This window comes from Cupressus sempervirens, chromosome 11 (assembly GCF_028749045.1).
Source record: "Cupressus sempervirens isolate cs-2001-9-10 chromosome 11, ASM2874904v1, whole genome shotgun sequence".
NCBI classification, from domain to species: domain Eukaryota; kingdom Viridiplantae; phylum Streptophyta; class Pinopsida; order Cupressales; family Cupressaceae; genus Cupressus; species Cupressus sempervirens.
The window spans coordinates 285723727-285736416 of NC_143128.1; the positions used below are offsets into that span (position 1 = coordinate 285723727).

The 12690-nt window shown below is 36.5% G+C and overlaps 1 pseudogene; it reads right to left on the minus strand.

Moving 5' to 3' along the window:
- Positions 1-574: 574 nt before the first annotated feature.
- The window catches only part of LOC149529223 (glucan endo-1,3-beta-glucosidase 7-like), a 60212-nt pseudogene continuing 48096 nt past the window's right edge, over positions 575-12690 (minus strand).

Sequence of the window (12690 nt, forward strand, 5' to 3'; positions counted from 1 at the left end):
TATCATAAATGATTATTAAACTACTGAAAATAAATTCCCAGCTAATATCAAAAAATAACACAACTGCAACTTCACTTATAAAATACGGAAAGAAATGCGCAACACAATGAACACAATATTTTTGGACCAGTTCTATAGATGAGAAATTATATTAAACTTCAAAAAATTAAGAGATACAAAATTCCTTGCCTCTTACTGGCAGAATTCCAATAACCTCCTAATTTATCCTGCTGATATTCCCCACTGCTATTCCCACACTAACACTGCGCCCTTGCTAACATTACAAGACTGTTTGCTAACACTGCAAATGTTTCTCCAAACTTCATGTTCTCCAAATGCCCCCCAGACCTCCTTTTATACTACTCCTGTTGGTAAACCAACGACTGAGATTGATTTACAATTGACGGTTGAGATTAAAACAACTTAACAACCCTAACCAAGTCGATTTCTAGTTGTTTCCATAAGTGGTCAATTAATTAACAAATATTTGTCTCTAATCTAACCAATTAGTTAGCAAAACAATTACTTGCTAAATAATAGCAAATGGACAAACAGCTGTCCAAAGCTAACAAAACTAATATGTATTACAGGCACATGTAATTGGTGTCATTGGTGTCACTAGTGTTATTGGTTCCACTACTGCTATGCCAGTAGAAGGTGTATGACTTGTTTTCTGCCATCAAACATTCAATTATTATGAACACATTAGTTTTACACACTTATCAGGTAGACCATGGCCATATTTGGCTTAAAAAGTCCAAAGTTGCACTCAGTAGTGGAACAAGGCTTGAGATCTTTTTATAAGAGAGCAAAGATGTAAGTTTCAAAGGTCCTATTAGGCATCGACAGAGCCCCCTTGGAAATCAAAAACTTGATGAGATTTCCATTATATGATAGAGCATTCTCCACATTCGCATTAGGCTAGTCAAGATCTCTCACTGAAGTACACACTATTTTTGCCACTACAATATCGACATCTAGAAACCCTAGCAACTTCATAGCCAATTGACCGGAAAACATGTTTTTGTAGGTGATTCTAGTATTTTTGCCAAACATTCTAGGATTTGACTTAAACAGAGCATAGCCCAAGATCTTATCTGTGTACCTTAAGTAGGGGTACGGATTAACCATGAAAGGAGCACTCATGGTTCTAAGAAAGTTCAGCAATGGTTTAATAATAACACTATCATACCCATTGCAAAAATGACCATGACAGGGTTGTTTGATGCCCTTTCTCTGTTGGTTCTTGTTTCTCTTTCAGCTTGAATAAATTTTCATCCCTCCTTTATTTCATAAAAATGACCAATGGAAGTTGGCTCAAAGGCAACCAAAATACCTAGAGAATGAGGAGTTGAAACCTTTATCTATTTGTCTAGGAAGATCCAACCATAGCCAATCCACACTTGTTCTGTTGGTGCAAGATTTCCACATTGGCGCTTAGCACAGTCTGAAATTCATAATGTTTTCAATGTTGTTTCTTCTTTTTCAACATAAGACTGCTAGATTGTTTGAACAATCCCGTCAAAGTCTTTTTCGGAGAGAAGCCTATCAGCTTAACTAGAAGCAAAAATAATATTCTTTGAGGGAGAGTCAAGAAAATATAAATTCCATTGTCAGATTTTGAAAGTTTGAGAGTAACAAGAACATACTAGATGCAATCTTGATTAAGAAAAAAGTTAGGACATGAGATAGAGAAAAGTTATAGAACTAGAGATATGTCAAGACATACACTTGAATTTTTAGCTACAAAGATAGATGAAAAAGAACCGAGCTTTAAGGCTAGAGAAACTCCAAAAAACAAGATAAATCAGAGTGATCATGCTTTTTCTCCTAAGATTGAGGATAAGAAGAAATCAAAAGATAAGATTGATGGTAGTGGAGAGTTCAAGATCATTAATAAGTCTACATGATCTCCATCTACTTGGGAAGATCAATCAATAAGGTAGAATTATTTCTTTCATGGTTATAATTATTCATAAAGAGCTTGGTTGTAGAAAAAAGGTCTAAGAGGAGTGTTACTCGGATAATTTACCCAAGAAGTTAAAAGAAATCTTAGTTTAGGAATGATAGTAAATTTAAAATGCAAAAACCTTCTCTCTCTATGTATTAAAATTTTTCTCTCACCATGTACTCAAACCATCTCTCTCTACGTACTAAAAAATTCTCTCTCCGTGTACTCAAACCATCTCTCTCTACATACTAAATTTTTTATCTCTCTATGTACAAAAATTGACTCTCTTTCTATCAACCTTAACTTTTTGAGAGTTACGGTTAGAAAGTTAGAGCTTGAGAGTTATGGTTAGAAAGTTAGAGTTTGAGAGTTATGGCTAAAAGGTTAGAGCTTGAGAGTTATGGTTAGAAAGTTAGAGTTTGAGAGTTAAGAGTTGTAAAAGTTTGAGTTGGTTACGAACTATCTTCAAGGTAGTCCAAACTCTAACTTTTTGATTGGTTATGAACTTGAAAAGTTGGTTATGCTAGAATAGATTATAATTTTTTGAATCTCATTGTAATAGGGGACTTTTTGGACTTTGAAATAAGGGAACACTTATGCTAAAATTTTGATGAGAAGACAAATTTTGGAAAGTATGTACAAATTTTTTCTTTGAAATTGAAAATGTCTATTATGTTCTTGGTGCAAGAAAATAAAATGAGAAATGTGTTTGAGTTCTTTTTCTAAAGTCTAGCTTCTTGAAGCATAAAGCTATTGATTCTTTCTGTAGTGAATATTTTCATGGTATAGTGTGAATGTTTATGAATAATGAATCAACATGGTTATAATGATCATTTTCAAGCATAGTTCTTGATTGTCTTTATTGTCAAATTATGTTAATTCAAGAATGATGTGAAGTCATATGCCACATTCATCATCAATAACTTTCTATCTATCTTTTGAATTTTAATTCATTTACATTGAAAATCAAATACACCCATCATACGAGGGAGCTGCCCCTCTTAAATGTAGAGGAAGATTGTAATGTGGTACTGATCGATTGCAATCTCTCCAATTGTTGGTACTGTTGTCACTATTCACAGGGAGAACAGGGTCAATTTCAGTAGTAACTTCACAGTGAAAAATTTGTTTACCAATAGATTTTTGGCGACTCTACAAGGGATTCGAACAAGAAAGATTAATTAGTCGCTTGTAATGAAGCAAGATGGTATTGTCACATGAGAATGTGTTTCCAGTTCTACAACCAAATCTTGGCTTCCAGGACACACAAGAAGACATTATTTCAAATTTGAACACTCTAGCCTAGAGGTGTAGACGAAGTGCTCAACAATACCATTAGGTGAATTGAGTTCTAGAAGAAGAAGAAGAATTCGGGGAAATCTTGTGAAGATCTCCTATTGGTCAAAACATTTTGGTTGTTGAAAGAATAGTTGCTATTCTAAGAAGAGATAGGCAAAATCTTTGGTCACATCCAAGACCAAGTGAATAATAATTAGTAACATGGTTGGTAAAAGGTACCTTCCCTGGAATGAAGGTTGGGGGCTCCATTTTAAAGATTGATTATTAGCTACTTTATGTAAAAGTGGAAATTTAGAACCATGGCTTGGTACAAGTGAAAAGTTGAAAGTGAGAATGATACTGACAGTGATGATGAATACTTCTCATATCCCAAGAAACAGATTCGTGACGAGCCTATACAAGTTGATCTCTTGAAGAATTTCTTTGGTGGCAAGAGGCTAGATCCTAGAATGGCTCATGCCTACTTGCTACAAATTTTTCTAAAGATCGAAGAAGATGATGGAAAAGATTATGGGTTTCTTTCTCATGATCATGAGTCTTTATTTGAAAAATGTTCAACATATGAAGATAAAGAAGGTCTTTTCAAAAAATGTCTTTCATTTAAATCAATGATGAAGAATAATAAAAATGTCTCTCTGCACTAGAAAAGATTCATCCATCTTTGCTCCAGACTTTGCAAAAGATAGATGAAGAAGATGGTAAAGATAATCAATTTTTCTCTCACAAGCTCAAATCATTTTCACAAATAAGTTCCACATGCCATTATAAGGAAGCATTTGATCAGAAAAATGATTCATGTGAATCGAGGATGGATAATGGTGGTCAAAAAATTGTCCCAACACTTGCACCTATTTCTCATCAAAATCATACTTCCATTGATCCCAACCATGTTGAGTTTTTAAAAAGCTTCTATGACAATGCACACCTGGATCCTGACAAAGTACATCCTTCTTTACTTCAAACACTACAAGAACTTGAGAAAGAAGACCCATGCAAGAATTATTTTCTTGGTAACATGACATCTCCCAATCCAAATGTTAGAAAGGACTCATCTAAATCTTCATGCATGAAAAAAGATAGGGATTCTATGTCTAATCAAGGAGATTGTTAAGAAATGGAGTCTATAGGAGAAGAAGGGTCTACTAATGTATCAAGACATCACTGTGAAAATTTCATAACCTAGGAGAAAGTATTCAATCATCTTGATCCTAATGAGAAATAAAAAGAAATATCAAAATCTCAAGAAACTACACAACATATGATTGAAGATGGGGGAAATGTGGATCAAGGTGACTTTAATAGTGCTTTTATTCCTACTTGGCACCTTAATGTTTTAGATGATGACTTCCTATGTGGAGAAAATCTTCCTATTAAATCTTCCATGACCATTCAAGGTTATGAAACTATTGAAAACATCAATACTTTAGATGTTATGGCACAATTTGAAACCACTACCATTGATGAAGATAAAAACACCAATGAACCTCTACAAATATCCACTTTCCCTATGGAAATGGAGACCTTTACATTTGATGACATTGATGAACTTGTGATTAAAAGATTAGTTGGTGAAAAAGCTAAAAATCAGCTTCAAGGAGAAGAAGATGAATCATCTAGCCTTCATTTTTTATCATGCACACTACAAGAACATCAACCTTTCACATTTCATGAAAGATGTCATGGAGAAGAATCAATGATTCAAAAAGACATAGATATCATTAAACATGTTGAAAATGAAAGCTATATGGATATGATGACAAGTTCATCTGATCCAATGGAAGTGCAATTAAAATCCTATGGATCATTCAAAGGTCAAAGAAATCCTCTTTTTGAGCCTTCTCATCAAATAGGAAATCCTATGTCAAAGAACTTCTATGAGAAGAAAAACCATGATAAAAAAAAGTAATGAGTTAGCATGGGATCTCATGGAGGAATCTAATGAAGGAAACCCTTATGATGTTTTTATCTCAAGTTTGTTCTCAAAAGGTTTGGATGGTAATTTCCACTGTGGAGAAAGTCTCTACTTTAATCCTTTGTTTCTAGAAAAATATCTATTGATGGTTCTCAAGTAGGTATTCAAAGAAAAGGTCCAATGGATATAGCTCCACAAGTTGCTTCACGTCACAAATTGTATGAAGGCAATCCAATACGAAGTTTGGTATATCCTAGCCTTAACTATCAGAAGGCCCTTTAGATAGAGAATTTTGATATTAATGGGATGAAATTTGAAGTTATGGCTTGCAATTTTGAAGATGATATAAATGTAACTTAGAAGTGCCTAAAGATTCAAGATGATCTTTTGGAAGATGAGGAAGAAGAAATGAAACATAGGAAGATTCAATCCAACATGGATGTGCATCTAAGTTGGAATAATTTTACAGAAGATTTAACCATAATCATGCCCATGGAATAGGGAGAGTGTCTTATATCTAAAATGAGTTTAGGACTTTATGATGACTAATCACTAGAAATTAAAGTAGAGGGCTTGCCAAGTAGAGGAGAAGATCAGAGATGCATTCAGAAACTTTAGAATTTAATTCTACAATTCTTTCAAGATGAGATCATTGATGACATGTGACAGGAAGAAGGTTGGATATATAAGTTGGAGATTTTTAATGAGGCATGGTTATTGGATATATTCCCTTGTCCAAAGCAATGGAGCTTGTTAGGAATCTAAAATTCAGAATCCAAGGAGCAAGCCTACATTTGAGTTTGTTGGAACTTGGGAGTTGCCACTTATTAAGTTGCCATGGCATTTATTTTCCTCATCTTGTGAATGGATTTGCATGATTCATCTAGAGCTAAATCTATTAGAGGTAGGGGTTTCCTACCATGTACATATGTTAGTTAGGAGTTTTTGTTGTGCCTTTCCCTCCCTTTTGTTTGGCTTGTGTTCCCAATTTTGGTGTGCTCAGTCCCTTTTCATGTAATTATCTCCTTTTTCGGGTGACTCTATGGCCCTTGTGATAAAGCAATGCTCTTGTTTTAGTCTAGGTTCATTCAACTTCCTGCATAGTCCTTGTCCCCAGTTAGAGCCAACTGTTAACCTGATAATTTACCCAAGAAGTTAAAAGAAATTTTAGTTCAGGAATGAGAGTAAGTTTAGAATGCAAAAACCTTCTCTCTTTACATACTAAAACCTTCTCTCCCCCTGTACTAAAATGTCATGTCCCCTTTTCAAATAATTAAAAAATAATAATCTTTGCTAAGACAGGCAGGCCCAAGAAAGTGAAGTTTCGAAAAAAGGGAGTTAATCTTTGGAAACCGTTGGACTAATAAATGATAATTATTATTAAAATATGTTTCATTAACCTCTCTTGGACGTGAGTTACAGTTATGCCCTTTTTAAAGAGGTTTGGAGGCATTTTGGGGGGGATTCCAGACTTGATTTTCGCTCATTCTTTGTTATTCTTCAGAGGCTGTCAAACCTGTGGAGAAGGAGACCCAAGAACGGGAGTTTGCAGGTTTCCAGGGAGACCCAAGAACGGGAGTTTGCAGGTTTCCAAGAAGGCTAAGGATGGGATTTTGAAGCCATTCCATGTGCATGCTCATACAGAGTTTGCCTTTGTGCTGAACAGTGTAGATTCGTGGGTTATTGGGTGTGTTTTTTGCATGAGTTTGGTGTTTTCAGTTGAGCATTGCATATCAGTTTTGGTTGCTGCTGTATTTCAGACTTTAAGCTGTTAAAATAGAGCTGAATATATGTATTGGGACGTGATTAAACTTCTGAGATAGTTTATTAGTGTTTTTGTGGTGTTTCCGGGCATTTTGTGTTAATTTCGGGAGCCCGATGAGCATAGTTTTTGTCCTACATTTGTGAGCTGTTGTGTAAAGGCTATATAGATCTAGAAACATCATTTTGTAGGCTGTTATGCTGCTGAAATTTCTGTAAAAATTTTCACTTTCAGATTTATTAATAACAGGTGAAGCTGTGAAGCTTTTTGGCACTATTTTCGGCATACCCGATTTGGGGTTTTTTGAAAAATTTGGTGGATCTTTGTGATATTAGTTGTTTGATCTTAAAGATCTGATTAAAGGTTGGAAATATCATGTAAAATCAGAAAAGGGGACATTTCAGTGGTATCAGAGCCATGATCTTGCCAGCCTGAGGGTTTGTAGAAGTTTGCAGGTCAGTTTTGACAACTACCCAGATCTTGCATTTCAGTTTTGAGAACTACCCAAATCTTGCATGTCATAATTTATGATTGCATGTTGCTTCTAATCAGATGCATGTCAAAATTTATGGTTTCATGCTACTTCTAATCATTTTCATGTTAGTTCTTGGTGAATTTGGTGGTTGTAGAAGTTTGCATTTCAGTTTTGACAAGTACCCAGATCTTGCATGTCAGTTTTGACAACTACCCAGATCTTGCATGTCATAATTTGGTGGTTGCATGTTGCTTCTAATCAGTTGCATGTCCAAATCTATGGTTTCATACTACTTCTAATCATTTTCATGTTAGTTCTTGGTAAATTTGGTGGTTGTAGAAGTTTGCATGTCAGTTTTGACAACTACCCAGATTTTGCATGTCAGTTTTGACAACTACCCAGATCTTGCATGTCATAATTTGGTGGTTGCATGTTGCTTCTAATCAGTTGCATGTCCAAATCTATGGTTTCATGCTACTTCTAATCATTTGCATGTTAGTTCTTGGTGTTTGAAGAAGTTATATCCTATTGGGGTTACACTCTACTTTATCCAGAATGGACAGGTATAGTACAGAGTCTCAGAGGGAACGATCTTGGACAATTGATAGCCAGAGTCAAAATAGTAGAAAGGATGGTTATTTAGACATTCGAGATAAACTTATGAAAATAAGCCATGACATGTCTAAACAGTTGGTTGAGCACCACCGTATAATGAATGACATATTATCTGACCCAGCTAAGGTGGATAAGTTGACTGGATTTCTATTTGGCAGATTTTCTCACAGGACAGATGATACAATTCCCAAGAACTTGCATGAGGAGTTTGAGAAACTAGCTGATAGCCAGGTAGAGGTCTCAGATTCTACTTTGCCACAGGAGGCGGTGGGAAAGGATATTACACAGATTGATAGTAACAGTCAACTTGATACTCAAATTGAGACAATTGTTTACATGTTGTCAAAGGGTGATGCCACAGGTATTCAGGATGGTATAGTTACAACAGGCAGTGACTATAGTGTAGTGGGTTCAGATGATGATTATGAGGATGTTGTTGTGCAGGATGGTGAGATACCTGGTAGAGATGAGCAGACATTGAGCATTCATGACTTTGTTGAGAAAGAGTACCAGGTGCAGTTAGATGCTTCATCACATGAGGTTGAGGCAGGTAGTACTTCACATGATTTATCCCGCCAGCTGAAGGTGAGTGAAGATAGTATTGTGACTTCATTACCTTATCATGACAGGTATGTGGAGTTAGTTGGTATTGGTCATATTACTCAGGTGAGGAGTTTGCTTGAGTTACCAGTTGATTCTAGTTTACGGATATGGACTCGAGATTGTTATATTGGTGTTTGGGATTCAGTTGACTGGAGATCTTTAACACTTTTTGGTAGCAGTGTTTGTTTGGGTGCTATCATGGATTTGATTAGCAGATTACACGGTATTGTCTTTTCTTGTGCTAGTATCTTGTCTGATGTTGGTATTAGTTTTTATACACCGATGTTGGGCTTTGTTCATATATCCAGTCGACCATACTTGTTGGAATGTGTTGATGATCTTTCATATTTGGCAGTGTGTACAGATGAGTCCCAGGATCATATTGGCATTGATGACATCCAGGAGGATGTAGTGGGAAATTTTGAAGACTTAGTTTCTTTGGGTACAGAGGAGTTGGACAGCAGTGCTACAGTTTTTGATACTTTGTATGTTGATATGAGCTTTAGAGTTGATTCACAGGACATGGATGGTAATACTCTAGAGACTAGTAACTTTGAGGATACTCCTTTAGACAGTGCATCAAAGGAGGTTTGTAGGAGACAGTCAAGCCAATGCCATCATGTGTCTAATCAGTTGAGAGTTAGTGACTGAGACATTGCTATCACTTGCCAACATTTTGATGCTGCTCGTCAGTTATTAGCAGTTTATGGATGGGGTTCTCCTACTAGTGATGAGCAGGAAGGAAGTTATCTTTCCTTGACAGAGATCCACTCTTTATGGGAGGCTATTCGGATTTTGAGACATAATTATATGCAATTGGTAGCTGACAGAGATTATCTTATGGAGTGGGGTAGTACACCATATGATGCATTGTTGGCCAAGGAAGATGAGGTGAGTGAGCTTACTGAGCAGCTTGAGGTGACTTATGAGATTCTTGAGAGTACACAGTTGGCTTTCAAGGAGTCACAATTTCATTTGGCTAAGGTGACCATGGAGTTAGAGTGACTACAGTCTTTATCTAATTCTATACAGTCACAAGCTATGGTGTTTGGTGATTCGAGGATGTCCATGGCTGAGATTGTCAGAGATAGTGGAGATGGGGATGCATCCATCCTTGAACTAACATTGGCATATCAGGTTCATTCCCACTAGAGTCAAGTTTAGTTGAGTTGGGTATTGTAGCAGATTATTGTATGCTTGACAGGGTGGTGGCCTCTAGTACTGAAGGCACAGAGACTAGAGATGTATCAAAGGTCATGTGTGATGTTGGTGAGTCGACAATTGGCATGGTTCCTGCTAGTAATACTACTCCTTTGGTGATATCTTTGGAGGTAGTAGTCAGTTCCAACATGGTTGATGATCAATTGCAGTTAGTTTCATCTAGATTACAGTCTGAGCCACTGACTGAGATTGGCACATTCTATCGGCATTACACTGTGAGGTACGCTCATCAATTTACCTTTGATGACCATGTTGATGAGATTATGATATAGAGATGTACTTTGGTTCCTAGTGCTTATCATCAGTTATGGAATAGTTTGATGCCTCAAGATGAGAGTTGTGATGGGTACAACATGGCGACAGGTTCTGTAGTTGATAGCTTGATAATACATGACTTAGAGCAGGAGTTTTGGAGTGATGCTTTAGCAAGTGTTGTTATTGATTCTACTCCTTTGGCTATGACATCTCCTGACTTAGCTAGTGATCAGTCACAGTGGGTTGTATCACTTGTTCATGGTGAGCTGTTGACTAAGGTTGGTTTTTTTAATCAACATTATATTGCAGGGTATGTACATCAATTAACAATTGATCCTTATGCTGAGGAGTTGATGGCAGGAAAATTTGGTTTGGGTTCCATTTCTTGTTGTTTATCTTATGATGGCTTTTCACCATCCGGGGTGCATGGGAGTTATGGTTATGAGATAGTGGCCAATAATCTACAGAGTTGTGTTGACTGCAGGAGTTGTACAGTGTGTGGATTCTCCATACTTGGTATAGTTTCATTTGAGAGCATTCACCATTGTTGCAGAGTTGGATTGTACATTCCATATAGGCCAGTGGAATGCATTGATGGTATTTACTATGTTGGTAGTCCACTTTACTTGGGTTTTGATATTCTAAGAGTTTCTGTCTCATGGGTTTTTGACTGTGGTAATAGTGATTTTGAAGTTTTCTTGAGCTATAATTGCTAGTTTGATTATGAATTCCTCTTGGTCATATTGCAGAGGATCTTGCAGGAGTCTGTGTTAATTGGTAGTAGTATAGTTCATGACTACATTTGGGATCCAGGAGGATTGATTGGTCTATTGTTCAGCCATTGCTTAAGGACAAGCAATGTTTGGGAGGGGAGGACTTGTCATGTCCCCTTTTCAAATAATTAAAAAATAATAATCTTTGCTAAGGCAGGCAGGCCCAAGAAAGTGAAGTTTCGGAAAAAGGGAGTTAATCTTTGGAAACCGTTGGACTAATAAATGATAATTATTATTAAAATATGTTTCATTAACCTCTCTTGGACGTGAGTTACATTTATGCCCTTTTTAAAGAGGTTTGGAGGCATTTTGGGGGGGATTCCAGACTTGATTTTCGCTCATTCTTTGTTATTCTTCAGAGGCTGTCAAACCTGTGGAGAAGGAGACCCAAGAACGGGAGTTTGCAGGTTTCTAGGGAGACCCAAGAATGGGAGTTTGAAAGTTTCCAGGAAGGCTAAGGATGGGAGTTTGAAGCCATTCCATGTGCATGCTCATACAGAGTTTGCCTTTGTGCTGAACAGTGTAGATTCGTGGGTTTTTGGGTGTGTTTTTTGCATGAGTTTGGTGTTTTCAGTTGAGCATTGCATATCAGTTTTGGTTGCTGCTGTATTTCAGACTTTAAGCTATTAAAATAGAGCTGAATATATGTATTGGGACATGATTAAACTTCTGAGATAGTTTATTAGTGTTTTTGTGGTATTTTCGGGCATTTTGTGTTAATTTCGGGAGCCCGATGAGCATAGTTTTTGTCCTACATTTGTGAGCTGTTGTGTAAAGGCTATATAGATCTGGAAACGTCATTTTGTAGGCTGTTATGCTGCTAAACTTTCTGTAAAAATTTCCACTTTCAGATTTATTAATAACAGGTGAAGCTGTGAAGCTTTTTGGCACTATTTTCGGCATACCCGATTTGGGGTTTCTTAAGAAATTTGGTGGATCTTTGTGATATCAGTTGTTTGATCTTAAAGATCTGATTAAAGGTTGGAAATATCATACAAAATCAGAAAAGGGACATTTCAGGCTGAAATGTCCCTTTTCTGATTTTGTATGATATTTCCAACCTTTAATCAGATCTTTAAGATCAAACAACTGATATCACAAAGATCCACCAAATTTCTTAAGAAACCCCAAATCGGGTATGCCGAAAATAGTGCCAAAAAGCTTCACAGCTTCACCTGTTATTAATAAATCTGAAAGTAGACATTTTTACAAAAGTTTGAGCAGCATAATAGCCTATAAAATGTCATTTCCAGATCTATATAGCCTTTACAAAACAGCTCACAAATGTAGGACAAAAACTATGCTCATCGGGCTCCCGAAATTAACACAAAAATGCTCGGAAACACCACAAAAACACTAATAAACTATCTCAAAAGTTTAATCACGTCCCAATACATATATTCAGCTCTATTTTAACAGCTTAAAGTCTGAAATACAGTAGCAACCAAAACTGATATGAAATGCTCAACTGAAAACACCAAACTCATGCAAAAAACCACACCCAAAAACCCACAAATCTACACTGTTTAGCACAAAGGCAAACTCTGTATGAGCATGCACATGGAATAGCTTCAAACTCCCATCCTTAGCCTTCCTGGAAACCTGCAAACTCCCATTCTTGGGTCTCCCTAGAAACCTGCAAACTCCCGTTCTTGGGTCTCCTTCTCCACAGGTTTGGCAGCCTCTGAAGAATAACAAAGAATGAGCAAAAATCAAATTCTGGAATGAGCCCAAAATGCCTCCAAACCCCTTAAAAAAAGGCATAACTATAACTCACGTCCAAGAGAGGTTAATGAAACATATTTTAATAATAATTTTCATTTA